Below are 19,689 nucleotides of genomic sequence, written 5' to 3'. Positions count from 1 at the left end.
TTGTAACTCCCAGAAGTGGCAATAAAGAGCCGCCTGGGAGTGAAGAGAGGCCAGAATACCCACCACTAGTGCCCCTTCTGATCTGCCCGCTGACACTGCAGGCGGCACAGGGGATTCCACTTCTAAAACGCTCGCCCTCTTTCCAACCCCCTTCCTTTTCTGCCCAGAGACGGCTTATTTGCCCTGCATAAAAGAAAAAAAGTCACAAAAATCACAGACAGTGTTTTTCTCTACCGGGCACTACTGAAGGTCTGTAAATTTATGGAAGGGTGGCAACTCAAAACACCGAGGCCTGAAAATATATTATACCATACTATACCCCTGATCAATACTACACCCCGGGCACCAGAAATGTATTATACCATACTATACCCCTGATCAATACTACACACCGGGCCCCAGAAATGTATTATACCATACTATACGCCTGATCAATACTACACACCGGGCACTAGAAATATATTATACCATACTATACCCCAGATCAATACTACACACTGGGCCCCAGAAATATATTATACCATACTATACCCCTGATCAATACTACACACCGGGCACCAGAAATGTATTATACCATATTATACGCCTGATCAATACTACACACCGGGCACTAGAAATATATTATACCATACTATACCCCAGATCAATACTACACACTGGGCACCAGAAATATATTATACCATACTATACCCCAGATCAATACTACACACCGGGCACCAGAAATGTATTATACCATACTATACCCCAGATCAATACTACACACCGGGCACTAGAAATATATTATACCATACTATACCCCTGATCAATACTACACACCAGGCACTTGAAATGTATTATACCATACTATACCCCTGATCAATACTACACACCGGGCCCCTGAAATGTATTATACCATACTATACCCCTGATCAATACTACACACCGGGCCCCAGAAATGTATTATACCATACTATACCCCTGATCAATACTACACACCGGGCCCCAGAAATGTATTATACCATACTATACCCCAGATCAATACTACACACCGGGCACCAGAAATGTATTATACCATACTATACCCCTGACCACTAATACACACTGGGCACCAGAAATGTATTATACCATACTATACCCCTGACCACTAATACACACTGGGCACCAGAAATGTATTATACCATACTATACCCCTGACCACTAATACATACCATCCAAAAGCTGGGCGTAAAGCAGGTAGAAACCATTATACTCAATGGGGTTGGTCCGGCGCTATTGGCCCCGCCTCTGGACAGAGTCCGGGCCGCTTGACCACAGGGATTTCACTTTCCTGCTCCTAGAACGGAATCCTCAACACAGATGTGAAACCTCCCTTACACAACCATTAGGGGACAATCAGCCCAAATAAAGCCATTGTATAAAGCAGCTAGGGAGAAACATCCACGCACATCGCTGCTGACAGCACATTTAACATATATATCCTTGACCATAAGGTAGTTTTCCAGGCAGCGGCCACTATCAACGTCGGAATACACCGGGGTCGGAACAGAAGCCGCTGCTCCGACCCCTTTGTAGTGGTTGGGGGTTGTAATTGCAGGTGCAACTCCCACTAATTTTAATGAGACCTATGCTTGCAAAAACTGGCACCAACCATCACCCAGGGGGTCACGGCTGCAACCATAGTGTATCCTGGCACTGACAGCGGGTGCTGCCTGGAAAACCCCATTAAATAAAGAACCAAGATCCCACGGGCAATCAATCCAATCCAACACGTTGTAAAAGGAGATGTTGGGTAATCGACTTATCAGCCCTAAACATAGGGGCATAATGTAGTGGGTCACTTGTGATGGCACTCAGCGGGCACTGAGACCAAGGAGATATGCTATACGAACGTGCAATAGAAACATCAGAACAAGTTTTACCGTTTTCCTCATGGACTAACAGACAGGCGATCCTCAGGTTGTATACAGACCCAGAAGGCTGTCAGCACAACTGTATATATATCAGGAAACATATCCCAAAATAATGACATTGAAGGTGCTCCAGCCCACAAGACAATCAGCCTCTTCTGTTCTCTCCCGTTTATCATAGTCAATTGTTACTGCAGCAGCCAAATCTTATATAGTAAGGCTGCTATACGAGGGGCAGCAGCAAACAGCTAATTGGGTTCTTAATTAGTACACAATGACAATATAACCCACCTCTACAAAAGTCACACTGCCGAGGAGCACAAAAACCAGTAAATCAGTAAGAGAGGCCGCCCGTCGCTGGAGCCTCCGCCAGAGAGACCGCCCGTCGCTGGAGCCTCCGCCAGAGAGACCGCCCGTCGCTGGAGCCTCCGCCAGAGAGACCGCCCGTCGCTGGAGCCTCCGCCAGAGAGACCGCCCGTCGCTGGAGCCTCCGCCAGAGAGACCGCCCGTCGCTGGAGCCTCTGCCAGAGAGACCGCCCGTCGCTGGAGCCTCCGCCAGAGAGACCGCCCGTCGCTGGAGCCTCCGCCAGAGAGACCGCCCGTCGCTGGAGCCTCCACCAGAGAGACCGCCCGTCGCTGGAGCCTCCGCCAGAGAGACCGCCCGTCGCTGGAGCCTCCGCATCAATTCCCGCTGTTAACCCCCTACATGCCATGATCTATGTAGGTCGCTTAGTGATGATGAGGGTACCCGCATCCCATACGCAATGTAATTGTGTATGGGCTGCGGGTATATCTGCAATCATAGGGCACAATGGGCTGTATGTCGCGGATATCCGTGGGAAAATAGACCATGCTATGTTCTGTTTTCTGCAATTAGATTACATAATTCCGACTGGTAATGTGAGCAGAATTGTGAAATCCAATGCATTTGATTGATTCATGTATTACCGCGGATGAAACAGTTGCGGAAACCATGAGTGGGGATGAAACTTCAACTTTTTAAACTATTTTTTATCTTTACATGATCGCTGTTATCCATTGGATAACAGCAATCACGCGTCCGGAGACCGCATACCGCAGCCCCCAGGGACATCTGCCTGCTCTCGGCTATGTTTAACAGCCGGGAACAGGGAGATTTTAAAGTTCCAGGGCTTTCTGGCACATGGCCTGACATTTTGCCATCTGGCGTGCATGCGCAGAAGGTGGCATCAGGTCCTTGCAGGACCAGATCGCTGCGGGGCATCGCGTAGGCTGGAGGTGAGTAGTTTCAGCTTTCCTCATTAGTACAATCCGTGAGGGGATATGAAACTTTAACTTTATTTAACTTCTTTTTTAACTTTTATGCGATCGCATATGACTGGGGGTCGCACACCACAGACCCTGATGACAGCTCCAGGCTATCCGTTAGCAGAGAGCTGTCACATGCAGAGACCCTGCAGTTTTAGTCTACAGGGCCAGCGTGTTTTTACAGCCCTGTAGATTACAGTCCAGACACCCAGGACATGAAAACATGTACAGTATTGGTGGCCACTAAGAGGGTAAGACAGAAGCTTTGTCTGACGGTCTTATCTGCAGCCTTGCTATCAGAAGATGCGCTTAATATAAGAAGAGACACGGGGATTCTATCACATGCTGCGGCATTTCAGAAGGAACACACTTAATGGCGGGCCCCAACGAGCGCAACGTTATAGCGTATTACGTGGTGAATAGAGTCAGTGAAAGTACATTGATTTTCATTCATCCATTCACACTTCCTTATATACATTGCGTATAATACGTGTGTAGCATGTTCTATTTTACTGCACATTATGCGCGATAAAGCCCTATTTTGCTTTATGGGCACGTGATAAACACTGTACATACGCAATTGCTTTCAGCATGTATAACGTTAATACGCAGAGTCTCTAAGCGACAGAGCGGGAAATAAAAAAAAAGAAACAAGTCAGAATGTAAATGATAGCGTGCGTGAGATACACAGTTATGCGCAGTGAAATATTGCTGCCATGCGCAGCGACAGGACGGCTCACACAGCGGTAAAACGCTGCGTTATCACTTTTTTTGATCCTTGGAGCTGAGCTGTGAGTCACAAGGGTGCACTGCAACGCCTCTCTCCACCCACTGCATGAAGATAGACAGCTTGCTCCCCTTTTGTGTGCAGCCAGACAGCTGTCCCTCTACCTGCAGCGGGCGGGGAGAGGCTAGCACAGCTCGCTCCTATTCCTTTTTAGAAAATCAAAAACCCAAACAACATAACATTTTTGTGCAAGCCAAAAAGTTTTGCCATTTCTGTGCAAGAAATCGGGGTTACAGATGTTGATGAATTTCCCCCAGTGAAGGGAATTGACTGAACCATTTCCACCAGCTTCCTGCCTTATGTCAGTCTTAGTGCGAGTTATATTTGTGCATGAAATTTGTAAGTTTTTCCTTTTTTTCACCACCTTTCAAATGTGGTAGGAAAAAGTGGGCAGAGTTATGTAGAAGGAGCCGGGCCACCAGAAATCCTGCTGATTTATTATGCCAAAATTGGCCTAAATTCTAGTGCAAATCTCTACCTGCAAGGGTTTATTTCACTTTCTCCTGAACGGACCAAAGCTGCAGCAAACCATCCTGATAACAGGACATCACAGGCTGGGATCCCCGGGGAGGCCTGAAGAACGCGGCCTTTGGAGTGGTTGGGGCCCAAACTCTAGACAGATGCGGGACTTGCATAAATCAGGCTTTTATGGCGCAGCCTCCAGAGTTCCACAGCAGAAGAGCCCATTCTTTTGCATCATTAAAAATGTTCCAATATTAGCATAATTTCTTAAATTCCCAGATTCCCCTTTAATCTTCACCTGTTACCTACAAGAATTGGAAGCCACCTCAAAAATGCCGCAGAATGAGTAGCTACAAACTATACAGGATCTGAATGACCCACCACATAGTTAGAGGGGTTGTCCAGTTGCAAACTATTGATAGGCCTGTCCGATGGATTAAACCATTAGTAGTAAATTGATTAGTTGCTTTCTAAGCCAGTGTACTTGTGCAATGGGCTGATTTTTTCAGGGAGCAGACAGCCCCATTCCCAATGCAGTGGCAAGACTTGGTATTACAGGTGTTAAGACCCAGGTTCTGTTTCTCCCCATTTTGTCTCCTTTCAGCCTACAGAACTAACTATGAACGTTAGCCTAATTCTCTTCTCAAGCTGAGAGGAGTATTCATCTGGGCGTACAGCCATTCTTTGTTATCTCAGAATTTCACATGAGAAATGTAGGTAGTTTTCAGATATTTCTAGTCTTATGGTATTCTGTTATGTTACAAGTTATCTTTTGAAATGTACTGTGCGTTAGTTTCACATGAGACCTTATGTAAAGCTTTGGCATGAAACCATGTATAGTCCTTCTTCCTGATAAAAACTCTATATTTGTAGAATATGACTTAGAATTCTTTGAGATACATCAACCTGTGTGTGTCACTGAATTCTCCAGGCCTGTAGTAACATATATAATAATTTGGAAGGCAGCAACATATCTTTGGGGTCCCTGTAATATCCCTAACACAGGCAAGTAATACCAAGTCCTATTCACTTTAATGACAACTTGCTTGCAATACCAAACCTGGCCACTACAGTGGGAACAGAGCTGTCTGCTTTATGCAGAAATCAGCTCAGTCCACGAGCACACAGGACCTCCACCGATTTACTATCGATAAGGTGAACGGATGTCCGATTTAGGTGGGACAGTTCAGCTTTGGGACCATGTGTCCCGCTTTCCCCAAGGCCCCAGGCGGGACAGCCATTTGTCCTGCTTTTGGAATGTCTGGTCATCCTTAAAGTGATTACCAGCCGGGGTGCCACAGTTTCCCAACTGGTAATCACTCAGTGGCACGGCAGCGTGTACATCCAGAATCTTCCTCCCCTCCTATCCTGGCAACTCCTACTTAGGCCTCCCTCACACGGGCATTTGCACACACTGCATTTACTGCAATTTTGGCAGCGCTAGCATGCGTTATGCCAGTGTTTTGGCTGCATTTTAAGCCGTCTGCCATCCCTGTAGGATTCCAGGCACTAGTCTGTGCCTGCAGAGCATTTCTTGCTGGTAACGAGGTTTCAAGACCACATGCCCAGCAAGAGATTTCCCTGAATGCCTGAGCCTCAAGCCATTCATCCATTGAATGGCTGTGATTGGTGCATCCAGCGCTGGCTGTGATTGGCGCTGGATTAGCCAATCAGAGCAATCTCTTGCTGGAGGCAGGTCAAAATAGCCTCTGACAGGTGTCCAGAGCCCTGGAAAGCAGCGTCTGCGAGCAGGCAGCGACAGCATTGGTGAGTATAACTTTTTTTTTGGTAGTGCAGTTTAGCGCTGCCCAAATTGCGGCACCAAGTTGGAGCCGCATTTTCAGCAGTGCTGCTAACGCTGCCCATTCATTTCAATGGGCCATGCAGAGCTGGAAATGGCCAAATATGCATCACTGTTAAAGCATAGCGTTGAAGACGCTGCGTTTTGACGCTTGTGTGGATAGCCCCATTGAAATGATTGGGAGCGTTGTACAGCGTTTAGCGCTGTGCTGAAAAGGCAGTACTAAATGCTGTAAAAAAATGTCTGTGTGAGGGAGGCCTTAGTTCCGCAAGAGGAGAGGAGGTGCTGCTGTGGGTGCACACACTTCTGCTCACAGCAGTGCTGAGAAGAGGAGCAGCGGCACTCTGAAGACAAGAAAAAGGTAAGTATATTGGGGCGCTCTATTACTACTGGGCCTACTGTGGGAGATCATTGTTACTACTGAGGTCAATATAGGGGACACTATTAGTAATAATGTCCCCTGTAACAGCCTCAGTAGTAATAGTATTACTACTGAGGCCACTGTGGGGGTCACTATTACTACTGAGGCCACTGTGGGGGTCATGATTACTACTGAGGCCACTGTGGGGGTGACTACAGTATTACTACTGAGGCAACATTGGGGGACACTGTTACTAGTGAGGCCACTGTGAGGGTCACTATTACTACTGGGGCTGATATAGGTGTCACTATTACTACTGAGGCCACTGTGAGGATCACTATTTCTACTGAAGCACCTGTGGGTGTCACTATTACTATTGGGGCTGATATAGGTGTCACTATTACTACTGGGGCCACTGTGAGGGGTCACTAGTACTACTAAGGCCAGTGTGAGGGCAACTATTATTACTGAGGCTACTGTAGGGGTCACTATTACTACTGAGGCCACTGTGGGGTAACTATTACTACTGGGGCCACTATGGTGGTCACTATTACTACTGGGGTGACTGTTGGGTAACTATTACTACTGGGGCCACTGTGGTGGTCACCATTACTATTGGAGCCACTGTGGGGTCAATATTACTACTGGAGCGACTGTGAGGGTCACTATTACTACTGGAGCAACTGTGAGGGTCACTATTACTACTGGAGCCACTGTGTGGGTCACTATTACCACTGAGGCCACTGTGGGGAACACTGTTACTACTGAGGCTGACATAGGTGTAAATATTACTACTGTGGCTACTGTGAGGATAACTATTACTACTGAGGCCACTGGGAGTGTTACTATTACTACTGAGGCCACTGTGGGGTCACTATTACTATTGGGGCAACTGTGGTGGTCACTATTACTACTGGGGCCACTGTGGGGTCACTATTACTACTGAGGCCACTGCTGGGAGCACTATTACTACTGAGGGCACTTTGAGGTCACTATTACTACTGGGGCCACTGTGGGGTCACTAATACTACTAAGGCCACTGTGAGGTCACTATTACTACTGGAGCCACTGTGGGTTCACTATTACTACCGAGGCCACTGTGGGGTCACTATTACAACCGTAATAACAAAGTTGTCAAACGACCTATTTACGTCTAAATTGAGGGGTGACTTGCCTGTAATACCAAGTCTGGCCACTTCATTGAGAATGGAGCTGTCTCCCTCCTGCAAAAATCACCTCATTGTACAAGTACACCAGCCTAGAAAACAGCTAATCACCTGAGGTCCTGGGCAGCGGCCCCCAATTTACTACTAATGGTTTAATCCTTCGGAAAGGCCCATCAATAGTTTGCAGCTGCACAACCCCTTTAACTGTGCGGTGGGTCATTATATATATATATATATATATATATATATATATATATATATAAAAACTGTGCCCAAAGCGTTCGTATCAGTTCTCAAATATTTTCAAGGATTTCATGTGGCCTCCGGCCTTGAGAGTATTGAGGAGGAAAATCCTGTACATTTCTTTGGTGTTTTCTAGTGGTCCAGAACACCATCCTGGTCCCCTCCATAAAGGGCATACATGTTTTGTCCTATGTGGATGCACTGAGCAAAGCTGTCGTGTCATATCCAGTGTGTGTGTTGCACAGCTGCGGCGTCTATAGGGTTAACGCTAATCAAGTCATTGCATGCCTGTAAATGTATCAGTTTGTCTTGTCATACGGTACAAGTGAGGATATAAATGTGAGAGATTGAGAGCGGGAAGAGGAGTTGAGTCCATCTTCGGGAGTTCCGAGAGAGTGCTACCACAGAGCCGCATGGAAGCACTTTCAGCTTCCACGTAGGTGAAGATGGAGGATGAAGAGTGACATCTCATAGCATTTAGGAGTGTGGATGTGAGAGGAGTGAGTCCCTGCAACAGAGAGAGAGCGCACTACCCAAGTTTTAAAACAGGTACCCGTTTACATCACAGGCTTTTCCTGTGCGGCCGTCCGTAATTAGGATCCCCGCATAGAGGTGCTTTATTGAGACGCCCACGCATCTGCCGTGCGGGGTGTGTATTGGCTAAGCCTCCCAGAATAATTTTCTGCCAGAGTGTCTGCGGAGTGACCCCCTACCTCCCTTCCTCCTCTGGAGTGCTCCCAATCCAGGACCGGTGACATAAAGATACGTGGACTGTAGGGCCATATTCATCCTGTGTATCCTCCCTACCTCTGAGCTCTAGCCTGTTACTGCTTAAAGTGAATTGTACCTTCATGACTTGTTAAACAAGTTATTATTCTTAAGTAAAGTTATACCGGGCCCTAACCGTTCCTAGGGACCCGAGGTACTACATACAATTCTCCATGTTCATTACTCTACCGCATAGAATATCAGTGTGTGGGAATGCTGGGGTCACAAATAATATGTACTACTATTCTCCCCATCCTGTCTATTGGCACTCCCTGCCAAAGGAGTGTCGAAGTTGGCCTGCGATCCTGCTCTGGTCTTGGCTACGTGTCATCCCTCTGGGACCAGAGCCTGGTAAGTGCCACCGTGATGAGACAGTACTTATCCCTCCCAGATCTTTACGTTAGCCAGGTGCCCAGGGTCACCCCTCTGGGGTGTTGCACTTCAACCTTGAAAAATGGCCTGGTGTGATCTTTTCTACTGGTGATCTGCACATTAGTGAAGCGTCCTTATTATGAAAGTGTAGAAAATGCTTGGAAACACTCTGCAATCGATGGCCGCTCCTGATGTTAGATCGATGCTGATTTGCTTGAATGCGTAGGGCATTGGTGGTTCGCCCTATTTATTCTAAGCCACAGGGGCATTCTATTAAATCAGATGAATTGTAGTTTAAAAATTGTCTAATGGAGAAGACTAGGGACACTAACGTTACCTATGTGCTCTCTTACCATACCAAATTAATCATCAGTCTTCTTGCTGTATAAAATTGTGAGGTAGGCCACAGCTTTATTAAACAAATTACTATATAAACCTTATTAACTTTATGAAAACCTTTTCCATGCCGTAAAACGTTCAACTTTTGAGTCCGTAACAGTCCCGAGGAAGTTCGTGAGCCCTGGTCCTTTGGCTGGTAACCTTCCTCAACTCTCCTTATCCAGCATGGAAAAATATTCCAGGCCTAACCTAGCTGTGACAGCTTCCAACGTCACTCCAATTGGAAATAAAAATCCTGCTGCTCCCTCCTCACCCTAGGGACCAAAAATAATAAAACTTAGCTTTTATTGATTTTTAAATAATAAAAAGGCGTCCTTATATTTTCTCATATGTGCTAAAAGTCACACAATAATTAAAAACAGTAGGGCTTAGATATATAGATGAATACTGCTCTGTCCCAACAATCTAGGTGCATTGGCACGATCATGTGATGCCGTGACGCGCGCGGGGGGGGGGGGGGGGGGGGGGGGGGGTGTTCCGCTGGCCTAGCACTCCGATCACGTGACATAATGATGCTCGGAGCGTCTATTGGCCTGATCATCCGGTCCCCTGCTCCTGTAAGTTACAGATGGTATTAAATATTCAACCAGCTGTCTCACAGGAGACTCTTAGGGATCGCAGCGAACATTTTAATCGTTCATTCACCTAAACCTGTGACACATTGACAAATAGAAATCTGAGTAACCCTGGATAGAAAAAGACATCAGGGAATACAAAAGTGGTAGAAGTGGTAGAATTCTCACCTGCCATGCGGGAGGCCCGGGTTCGATTCCCGGCCAATGCACCTAAATTGTTGGGACAGAGCAGTATTCATCTATATATCTAAGCCCTACTGTTTTTAATTATTGTGTGACTTTTAGCACATATGAGAAAATATAAGGACGCCTTTTTATTATTTAAAAATCAATAAAAGCTAAGTTTTATTATTTTTGGTCCTTTCGGTGACAAGTTTCATTAAAGTTGAAAAAGGATTTCATTGCTACGGTGACAATCCCTCCTCACCCTACCTCCAGTGCGGGTGGGCGGGTGTCTTTCTTGTTGCGTCCTCCTTCTTCTCCTTTTGTCGCTGAATCGGAAACCACTTCTCTCTTCTCCTCCCCTTCCCTTCCTGTCCTAGCTCCGCCCCCTCTGTTAAGCTCGCTATTTTAACCCTTTACTCTACTTGTCCCTAGTCCCATGCCGTCTCATTAAAGCATTTCACGGCATAAGAGCCTAGGGACACTAACGTTACCTATGTGCTCTCTTACCATACCAAATTAATCATCAGTCTTCTTGCTGTATAAAATTGTGGGGTAGGCCACAGCTTTATTAAACAAATTACTATATAAACCTTATTAACTTTATGAAAACCTGTCCCATGCCGTAAAACGTTCAACTTTTGAGTCCGTAACAGTCCCGAGGAAGTTTGTGAGCCCTGGTCCTTTGGCTGCTAACCTTCCTCAACTCTCCTTATCCAGCATGGAAACAACTCCAGGCCACGCGGAATGCGTTGTATCGCTACTACGCATGCCGTCCTACCCCACCAACCCGTGCCAAAGCTGCCTCCACGCCGTCTTGCAAACCGGAAAGAAAAGTATCCAGACCGACCTCGTTCAAGTGGACTCCGTCATCTCTAAGTGCTCCTCTTTCCCTGTCCTCTAACTCCCAATGTCTAACCGCGATGCCGCCTAGTGACTGCACGAACTTAGACATTTTTAAGTTTACTAGCCTCCTAACCCTATCTATAGCTTCTGGATCTCTTACTCCTCTCCAGCTCCTTCTAGCCACTATGTCGGACCACATCAAAATTCCTTCTTGAAAGCAGTTCCGGAACCTTAACATGTCCTGTTTCATGAGCACCAGTAAATCCCTCATCTTCATTTTTCCCAGGTCGTTCCCCCCGGCATGAACGACCAAAACAACTCTTCGGGGGGTACACCTGCTGATGTCCATTACAATATGCAGCAAGCTAGGCCATTGAAGCCCTCGTACTCCGTGCCAGTTCACGGCAGTCCCGGTCAAGCTCAAGTTCCGGCCCGATGGCCGTACTGCTGCCCTCTTTTCGGCCCAATAAATGTATGAGGGGCCAATGATCCAAACTTTCCACGGCTCTGCAGCTGGAAACAAGCACAGAAAAAACACAAGAAAAACACTGAAATGGCAATGAACGTAAAAACTCACTAATAACTGTCCACACCGTCAAATGACCATCAAATCTGGCCTCACGTACGATTTGTATGCCTGGGACTTCCACCTTCCCAGCCGTTTTAACCCCTCTTCGTTCATCCCGCCTGCGTCTGTCATCGTGGCGGCTCCTATTCTGAACGAATGGGTCCCGAACTCGATTGCATCGAGACCTGCTGCCCGCAACGACGCTCGTAATGCCGATGAAAATTGAAAACGGGTAAGTGGGAGGCCCGAAGAATGAACCAAAAACTGTCCGCCACTACCTCTGGAACCCAAATAATGCCTTACCGTGTCCACGGGGCACCAACGTGAACCCAGGCTGCCGATTGACAGCCACTCACCTCTACCATAAATGTCCGTTTTCGACTTTCTGACCCGTACACGTAAAAACTCGTTTGCCAACAACACGTCGTTAAAAAGGAGGCCTCCCTCTTTATTCTTACTCGCTGGAACTAATTCCCTAATCCTCAGGGCTGCAAAAAACGCCAACATAAAAGCCGCTCTGAACAACAAGGTTTCCGAAATACTAACGCAGGTAGTTTCCAAAACTTCCATCAACTTGCATAACAAATTATAGGTGATAGGGCGGCGGGAATCCACCCACCCCTTATCCTTTTTCCAACCGCGGAGTATTTGTCGAAAGGCAAAATCCTTGGTAACATCCTCTAACCTATGAAGTTTTAACAAAAAGGCAACACCCGCCATATGTTTTTTAGCGATGCCAAATGACATTCGTCGTGACCGTAAAACCGATAACATATCCACTGTCGCCGAACGGGCGCCATCACCCCCCGCAATGCGACCACCTGTGAACGTCAACCACATGGACCAAACCGTATTGTAACTTTTCCATGTCGCCATCGAGACTGATGCCTCCACCAGCTTCAGCAACTCTCCCCGGCCAAACTCCATAAGAAAGGCGGGCAACGTACCCCCTCAGCATCCGCCTGTGGGTGCCGTTCCCTGAACGAGTCCATCTGCGAACGAGAGAGTGCATCAGCCGCTCCATTTAAAAACCCCAGTACGTACTTTGCTCACAAGTATATGTTCCGCTGCAGACATCTTAGAACCACGTTCCTCAATAGTGCCAACACCGGCTGAGACGCCGAAGACTGTTTGTTGATTGTCTGCACAACCGCCGCGTTATCCGACCAGAAACAGATCTTACGATCCTGGAGCTCCTCTCCCCATAGCTCCAAAGCCACTACTATTGGGAAAAAATCCAATAACGTGATGTTTTTGACCCACTGATTCTGTATCCACGACCCTGGCCAGGACTCCCTGCACCAATGGTTTTTAAATATAACTCCGAAGCCAGCCGAACCGGCTGTATCTGCAAACAGGTCGAGGTTAGCTCCCGACCACTCCTCCTTCGGGCACAAGACTTGCCCATTAAATGTTTCCAGAAAGACCAGCCACGTATGCAAATCCGCTCTGATACTGTGCGTGACCCGAATAAAATGGTGGGGCTCTCTGGCCCCCACCATCGCCAACGATAGCCGTCTGGAAAAAACACGGGATGACTTTGCACGCAAAATTGAACAAACCCATGAGCACCTGGAACTAACGCAATGTCGCCTTTTTACACCGTGACACGTCCGCTACCGTCTGGCGCAGCCGAGCTACTTTATCCATAGGTAGCCTGAATACCATTTCTTCTGTGTCGATTTCTATTCCCCAAAAAATCAAACGGGTCACGGGACCCATGGTCTTCTCTTCCGACAACAGGACCCCCACGTATTGCATACGTTTCCGAAATGTATCCAACAAAAAACCGCACACGCCAGACGATTCCGTACCGATAAACAAAAAATCATCTAGGTAATGTGTCACTGTTGTGATGCCTGTCTCGTACCTGAGGATCCATTCCAGAAAGGAGCTGAAAAGCTCAAAATAATAACATGAAATGGAGCAACCCATAGGCAGGCACATGTCATAAAAAAATTGGTTATCGATCATGCAGCCCAATAGGTGAAAACACTCCGGGTGGACCGGCAATAAACGAAAAGCGGATTCTATATCGGCCTTCGCCAACTGAGCCCGCCTACCTGCGCTCCTGACTAACAGGACTGCATGATCAAAAGAAGTGTAAGCCACTGAGGCTTGCTCCTTTGAAATGCCATCATTTACCGACTCCCCTTTTGGGAAGGACAGATGATGAATCAAGCAGAACTTGCCAGTCTCCTTTTTGGGAACCAATCCCAGCGGTGACACCCGCAAATTGGAAAACGGGGGTTCCGAGAAACGGCCCAATTCAACTTCTTTTAACAATTTTTCCCGATTGTCCGTGGCTGACTTCAGGTTGCGACATAAAGTGGTAGCTGGCTGTTCTGAAAACGGGATAACGAAACTGACGGAAAAACCTTGCTCAAGGATTTTTGCTTCCTGCTTCCTGTGGTACTTGTCTAGCCACGGAAGCAGGCACCTGTTTTTCATTGGTGTTCGGTGCTCCGCTGGCACCACCCACCGCTGTTGTCGTTCTCTGCTTACGGAAGCAGCGTATCGCAGCGTGTTGCCCCCCGCAAACAGAGCATTCGTGCCTAAATTTGCAAGAGGCATAAAATCTGCAGTGGCCCTCGTTGTATAGCCAACAAGAGCCGTTTGGACGTGGCGAGGCCGCGGGGGGCTGTTGATTTCCCCCCGCGGCTCCCCCCTGAAAAGGAGTTTTTTGTGGGCGCTGCGCCAGAATCAGCTGGATCCATATGTCGGTCGCTTTAGACGCCCAACTCATGTGACTCGCACCCAATACACGATGCCTAAAATCTTCGTCGTACCGCCACCATGCGGTACTGCCATGTAATTTGTACGCGCTAAAAATCGTGTTTAAATAAACTAGCAACTCAAGGCCTTTGCTCGGCTGATGTTGACAAGTAACGTAAGCCAAAACCGTGTACGCTTGCAACCAGTTGCCAAACGTTTTGGCAACCTTCCGCTTCTTTTCCGCACCGCGTTCGGATACTCGCTCTTTATCAACCATTACATGGTACGCTGATAGCAAGGACCAAATATCCACATACACTCCTTTCCGAATTTTTTCCAATATATCATCCGATAAACCAACCCCCAACGGGGCAACACCACAGAATAAGGAATCAGCATATCTTAACCCGTCCTCCGGGTCCGTTTCCGTAACAACTACGTTAACCCCAGGTGGGCCCTCGCCCCCTGCTGACACTCGGACACTGAGAGTCCTTCGCTTGAGTCAACCTTGCTCAATAGCGACTTCAACACAGCAACTAAATCACTTTTATCCGCCGCCTTCGCGGGATCCATCACATTTTTCCATGCATTAGTATAATTAAACTCACCGGCTCGACCGACCTCTGGCATTGCCAAGGGCGTGGTCCCCGCCAGTCGTCTCGTGGTGCTGCTGTCCTGACTGGGCGAGGGCTGCCGATCTTTCCTTTACGTAGCCTCTCGCGCCCTGCTTGACTGCATCGCTTCGGGATGGCCACGATACGGCCATTCCTGCAAGTCCTCGTGCCTCCTGCAGCGTATGTTATCCCCACTCGGGATGGTTGATGACGCCACCGCCGGCTGGTGTCGGATTTCCTGTCGATTATCAAGCTCCTGCGCCCTACGCCTGTCGCTCCTGCCTGCTCTCGCTCTCTAAACCCAGCCCTACCGCGCTCGGACACTGTTCTACCTTGCTCTCTATCACGCTCGCGTACGTACCTCTCTCGCCTAGCCCTTTCTCTCTGCCTACGCTTAGCGCCTTGGCCCTGACGTCGGCTGCTAGCGCGACTAAAGGAGCTATGTGAAGAATAGCCTGATGGGTTTGCGGACGTGAAAACGTATCTAGGATTCACGTAACAAAAATTATGGGAGCTAGTTGTAGCTAGATCCGTTCTAGGTGGAGGGGGGGGGGTAGATTGCGTGTAGCGCTGTGTGCCATCACGGGGAAGGCAGTGGGTCGCTGGCCGGGAGCGGGCAATCAGGTAATAATCAGACCCCTCAGAGCCCGATGTATATACAGGGTTAATGACCCTATGGCCCGGTGACTGAGAGGGACTGCACCGTAAGGGCGAGCTCCTGTTGTCCTCCCTTGCGCTAACCCCTTTTATACTGCCCCCCTGCGCGCTGGATCCCCTGCTACTTATGCTACTGGCAAAGCTATGTGTGGGGCTATATGCCTCCCCCTCCCCTGTGGCCCACCTGCGCTCCTTTCCCCTACTGCCGGTACCACTATGGTCTGCTGCGCTCCCTTCGCCTGTCCTCTGCGCTTCCGTCAGCTCTAACCTGCTTGTGGCGCCGCCATCTTGCGTGAGCCGGCGGCATCGCCGCGCACTCCCCGGTGCTGCCTCCTTCAACTGCCGCTCCTCACCTCCTCTTGCTCCCGCCGTGCTGCGCCTAGCCGCGCACTGCTCTGCCGCCTCGGAGCAAGTTGCTGCCGGATGCCCGCCTCGTTGCAACGTACCCCCGGCTGGAGGTGACCGTTGGCTCCTCGCGGGGGCTTTTCCTGCCGCGCGCTTTGGAGTTGGCGCCATTTTCCTCCCTCCGCTTCCGTTTTTTTTCGCACACTCGTTGCCCCGGCTGGCTCTGTGACTTCTCCGCTTTGCCGCCGGACTCGGGCTGAGTCTTTCCGGGGGGTTTCTTCGCCTCGTTGGACATCCCCGCTCCGCTTCGCGCTCTTGGGCCGCGCTCCCTCCATCTTCCCTTTCTTGCACTTCTGTCGCCGTGGGCCTCCCGGACTCCGACTCCGATCTGCAGCTAGCGAGCAGCTCCTCCAGCCATCCTGACGAACCGCCCGCTGTATCTGCGCCCGTAAGTCCTCCATCTTCATCAGCTCGCCCTCTGCTTCTATCGCTGTGTCTTCTGCTCAAAGTTTTCTTTCTTCTTTCCACGCTCGTCTCCTTGCTTTCTTCTCTTCAGCCCTTCGGGTGCCTTTGCTCTGCTTCCTGGCTTCCTAAAGCTTTTCTTTCTTCTTCGTGCTGCCTGTTTTTCTTGTTGCGTCCTCCTTCTTCTCCTTTCGTCGCTGAACTGGAAACCACTTCTCTCTTCTCCTCCCCTTCCCCTTCCCGTCCTAGCTCCGCCCCCTCTGTTAAGCTCGCTATTTTAACCCTTTACTCTACTTGTCCCTAGTCCCATGCCGTCTCATTAAAGCATTTCATGGCATAAGATTCCTTTCCTCTTTCAAGGTTGCAATTGGGACCGGGCCTTGTATTGAGGGGGCCCCTGAGATCCTCGCCCCAGCATATACAAAATGCACATTGAGTGCATTGCTGACGGGTTGGTTGCACTGCAGGCTGCGTGATTGGTGCCACCAGCAGTGTGACTGTGCCAGGAGAAGAAGCCGACACAGCGAAGGGGAGGAAGGAACGAGGAAAAAAGGGGAGGCAGATGCAGGGCACGCAACGGAGAGGAGCTGGATGATGATGATGTCATCATGCTGCTGCTCCTGTATGGCGTCTGAGTGCCCTGCTTTAATCACACTGCAGCCATGTGCTGGGAAAGCACAGAGTAGAGGTCGTCCGATTCCGGGGTCAAAGGTGTGGTGGTCCCAGGACCTGTCCTAGTCGGACCGCCCAGGCTGTGTGTGTACGTTGTTAAAAAAAAAGTTATCCCCTTACCCATGGCTAATATTCAGAGAAGTGAAGTCTTACTACAGGTTACCTCCTATCCACAGGAGATAACCTGCTGATCCGTGGGGTCTCACACCACTGAAAGACCCCAGCTGATTGTTCAGGCTCTTCACACTGGCAAGGGCGATATGGGGCCGTGACTCCCACCCCCATATTGTGCTCTCCAGCATGCGAAATCCATGTTTTACATGAAAACAGCCTCACATCACTCCAGGGATGAAGGGAACCTCTGCTGCGGCTGTGAAAGCTGCTGCAGAGGATCACAGTTTTCCCATTGTTTTCAATGGTGCCAATGCTGCCGCCACCGACCCTATTGAGAGCAATGGGTGATATCGCAGAAAGATAGAACATGCTGCAATGTGTTTCCAGCACCACATCATGGTGCCATGCAGGAAAATATCGCTGAAGGCCCTTTCACACAGGAGCGAGTATCACAGCGCGGCCAGCAGGGAGACAGAGTGGCTGGAGGACAGTTCTCTCCCCGCTCTCCTCCATTCACAATAAGCAGCGTCCGTTTAGTCTCTGCATGCATTTACATGGGATGACTATTGTGTAGGAGTGCGGCGTTTTGAACAACTACTAATGATAATCATCCCGTGTAAAAGGGCCTTTATGTGAATAACCCAAAAGAATGGGGTTCATATTTATGCGTCTCGCAATGCTTAAATCTCTCACAATTTTCTCACAAGTGTGAAGGCAGCCTATGAACAGGGGTCCTCATTGCAGGCATTACTGCAGTATTTTTAGGGCCTACTCACACAAATTTATTTGCGCAGCATATCGCTCATGCACCATTTGCGTGTACAATACGCAGTGAATAGAACCTATCGATTTCAATGCGTTTATTTACACGTGCAGATTTTGTGTACACATTTCCTTTGCACAGCAAAATATGCAGCATGCTTTATTTTTCAGCGTATCATGCACAGCCCTTGTATAAGCTACCTATGGAACGCTGTCCATACGCATCCTCGCTCTGAGCTGAGCGGGGAATTCGAAAAAAAAAAAGCCACACTCTGTATATCCCTGACACATCATTTGCGGGCATGTGCAGTTCCATACGCAGCCCTATGTGGTCTCTGCCAGCAGAGTGCATGGTCTGTAATGTGTACAACTCTGTAGGAGACTCACAGCGTTGTATGCATACGCCCATGTGAACGAGACCTTTGGGTCACTGAGGTTCAATTTAGAGCCTCCAGTACTGAATTCAGTAAAAAAAACAAAATAGTGCAGCGCTACATCATCCTGTAAGACGCAAGACTGAAACAAAACAGACTCCATTAAGGCTCATTCAGACACAACGAGAATCGCTCAAAGCCATCTTTTGAGCGATTCTCGTTCTGTCTAAATGCGCTGACATCGTGCAGTTTTTGTGCACAAGTCGCTGATCACTGAATTCTAGCTTGCTAGAATTGAGTGATCTGCTGTTATCAGCGGAGCAGGCTGTTATCTGCCAGCTGCGCTGATAAGATTCTCTGTGTCTGTTTCCTGCTGTGAATTCAGCTTATGCAGAACAGCTGTATTGTTCGCCGAGTGATAGCGGCTATGTCCTGCTCCGCCTGCATAGCTCTATAGTAGCTAACTACTATAAAGTATGCAAAGATGATCGCTCAAAACTGTCACTTAAACTATCGTTTAAATGAGTTTTGAGCAATTATCTCTAAGTGTAAATGGGGTCTTATAATCAATGGGATCCGTTCAGTTGATCCATTTGGCCAGGGGATGCTGCTCTCCGAACAGCAGGAAAACAGAATCCTTTGAGAACGAGCCCCAATAGGTGTCATGTATGTGCAGCTAATATGTAGATCTAAGTCATGTATGTGTATGTAGGGCAAAGGTAGCAAAATCCCTGCGTTCACACATCACAGATTTTGGTGCAGATCTGCAGCAGATTTCACCCTTTTAACTGAATTCAAACTGATAGGGTGAAATCTGCTGCAGATCTACAGCAAATCGGTGACATGTGAACACACCCAAAAATGAGTCTGTCTCGCTACAGGCAGAAGGATGGCGCCGCTGGTTCAGTATTATTTTTACATTAAAGGGGTTCACTGACGTGTTAACCCCTGAGAACCCGTTTTTTCCCCCATCTTTGGTTTTTCCACCCTACGTTGAAAAAAAAATCATAACTCTTAATTTATCAATCAACATAACTGCCTGAGGGCGTATTGTTGTTTTTTGCGGGAGGAGTTGTGTTTTTTAATGTGCTAAAAGACTTTTTAAAGCTTCCAATTATAGTGAAATTTGTTTGTACGGTGTACACATTGCAGCAAGAACAACATGATTCATTGTGTGGGTCAGTACGATTACTAGGACACCACATTTATATAGGGGTTTTTTTGTAATACTTTTTTTAAATATAAGTAATAATTTTCTTAAATTTTCATTTTTTTAGACCCCATAGGGGAC

The sequence above is a fragment of the Eleutherodactylus coqui genome, chromosome 9 (genome assembly GCF_035609145.1).
Source record: "Eleutherodactylus coqui strain aEleCoq1 chromosome 9, aEleCoq1.hap1, whole genome shotgun sequence".
NCBI classification, from domain to species: Eukaryota; Metazoa; Chordata; class Amphibia; order Anura; family Eleutherodactylidae; genus Eleutherodactylus; species Eleutherodactylus coqui.
Note: the sequence above shows the minus strand (reverse complement) of the source record.